This window comes from Nicotiana sylvestris, chromosome 5 (genome assembly GCF_000393655.2).
Source record: "Nicotiana sylvestris chromosome 5, ASM39365v2, whole genome shotgun sequence".
NCBI classification, from domain to species: domain Eukaryota; kingdom Viridiplantae; phylum Streptophyta; class Magnoliopsida; order Solanales; family Solanaceae; genus Nicotiana; species Nicotiana sylvestris.
The window spans coordinates 15,428,460-15,431,319 of NC_091061.1; positions in this window are offsets into that span (position 1 = coordinate 15,428,460).

The window sequence follows — 2,860 nt, forward strand, 5'->3', positions numbered from 1 at the left end:
TCGATTAGCACAACTTACAATTTCGCTTCAATTAACACACGGGGCAAGTTCTAGACTATACAGGATAGCATAGAAAATCACAAATCCTCATACACACGTTGCACATGACTCAATCAAGACGGTTCTGTTCAACTCTCAAGTCAAGCAAGCACAATTAAATGAGAAATCTAAGCAACATTGCACGATGCGACATACAAGTCAAACAACTGAGAAAAGGCGTCACAAAATAGGCTATTTACTTTACTTAGGCTTTACAATTCAAATCAAATACACGGGAAAACAGAATGTATGTCATATCCTAATGTGCCAGCATCAACCATGTCAATGAGTATCTCAGAACGACTCAGTTCCTCCCTAAACTACTCCTAAAAAGAAATTAAAGTGCCCGGTTCGAGCTATATCCTTGGAAAAGAACCGGTGCCCAAAGAAAAACCAAGGAATACTACCTAGATATTCTAAAAAAATAAAAAAATAAAAAATAAAAAATAAAAATCTTTTTGGTGTTTTTAAATCGGACTTTATCCCTCAAGAAAATTGTCCAAAAGATCCATCGTCAGGAAAAGTCCGAGCTTTTTTAAAAAAAAATCTTTTTGTATTTTTATGCTTTTTTTTTAAAGCAACTAATACTAAACTAGACTAACTACACCAGAGCTACTGCAAGAAACAAAACAAAAAAAGTTAATACCAAATATACAATTACAGCACAGGTAGTATTCCTCCCACCCCCACACTTGAACTATGCATAGCCCTCGATGCAAGTAAAAAAATGAAAAATAGAGTAGGGTGAAAAGAAAAACTCCCTGTCAATCAGAGTCCACTCCCCAGCCGTGCTGGGGTCATCATCATCCGGTCCAAAAGGCACCAAATTCATGGGACCCGTAGCACCATTGCCATCCTCATCCTCAGTATTCGAGCCTTTTGCAGAGTTGATGTCCTCAGACGGGTGAACGGGGCTGCCCGGTACAATCCCCAATATCTCCTTGAACGTGCTGGACAAGTCATCACGCAAATGCATACGCTCCTCGTCTGTAATGCCAGCCCTGCTCATGAGCAAGTTCAAAGTGTTATAAATGTACCTGTTGAAGTTCTCCTCTCGCTCCATCCAAGCAGCAGGGGTGAGTTTGGATGATGCATCCACCACATATGTGATGTCCATAAGCCCTGACGGTGCCTCCACCACCTCATCATGTCCAGGGTACTCTGGCACTCCGCAAAACATCATATGCTGAGTAAGTAAATTGCCAAAGAAGAACCGCCGAATCTGTCGCCCAAACCTTGTGCGGGCCATCTTATTGAGCATGATGTCAGATACATTAATTGGTCATCCTATCATCAAGGAGAAGATGAGACACACTATAGCTCGAGTGCAGTCACTGTTGTGCTCCACCGGCATTAATCTCACCTGCACAAAGTTCTGCCACACTTTGGCAGTGTTGTTGAAGTCTGAGCGGACCATAGAGAGGTGAATGTTGCCTTGCTTCCGTATCCACTTAGCATTGGACTCTACGCCACAAAGAGTGTGACGTATTTGCTCATATTTCGGCTTTCAGATCAATCGTTGGAGTCTCCTTGGGTCGGCATTCTCAACCCCCAAATAGTCACACAAATACTCCCTGCCCAGTGGCACATCCTTTCCTCGTACACGTGAAGTGCTTCTTCGATAATCCCAGTTAGCATATAGTTCTCGTACCATGCTCAGGTTTGTAGGCCCCGGGCATTCCAAGAACTTGTCCATCTTTAGAGCTCGCAGCCTGTCAAGTATCTCCGGGAATTTCCTCTCTAAGGTTGTGGTATTAATCCCCATCTCAGAAACGTACCAACCAGACGGCACGAAGTCTCTATGCCAAGCTATAGCAGCAGCATCAACCAAGTCCAAACGAGGCCTCGGCCTCAATGGCACTTGCTGAGATCCCTAGGCGACCTGTTTCCCCTTGGATTGCCGTGAGAATCTTTCTCCCTGCTTGCGCTTTTTGGTCGCGGGAGAGGTAGTGGAGGACTTTCCAATGCCTTTGCCTTTGCTAGTGCTATCACGAGCCATAGTATCCTGCAACACAAGTAAACATGAATGTGAGAATGGTTCAAGAAATATGCCTCAGGTTGTCGTGCAAGTCATGAAATGACCCCACACTTAAAACCGAAGGCACAAGTACAAGTGTTGCACCTCAAAGCTATGGGTACTCAAGACTTCCCCATGCTACACAATAATGATTTATCATGGCAACGTGAATTCTCAATAAGATAAGCAAAAGGCATATGGTATGCACCTTTCACAAATACTAGACTATACTAAATTAAGTTAACTTACAAGATTCTACAACATAAAACATATAAAAGCAATGGTGTAAGAACATGTTCTTCACCAAAGCCACATCCCCTAGCATGTAAAAGTGTCCCTACACACCCCACACTTAGCCCAAATGCATACACAATTTCATCCGGTTACTTAGACTTCACCGGCACCAAAAATCCTCTTTCACGCATTCAAACAAACACAATGTGGGCATGAAGTATGTTCTTATAATTCAACAATGGTGGACATGGTGGCCCTCCCAATTTTCAATGAAGTAGAGGGAATTCTAGTTTACTACTCCGTATACTCATCAAACATACAATTTTCAACCAAAATAAATCATCCACCATAAAAATTTCATAAGAACTACATGGGGAAAACTATGGGTAAATAGGGCTCTTGGGAATGAGATTATGTTTATCTACTAGTTAAAGCACAACAAGAAATAGAAGATAATAAGAATATCATACCTAGAGAAGGAGTGTAAGAGAGAAAGAAAATTTGATGAAGAGGTGTGTGGAGAAGAAGAAGAAAGTCGACAAGAAATTTTTGGGTTTTTTTTTTGTGTTT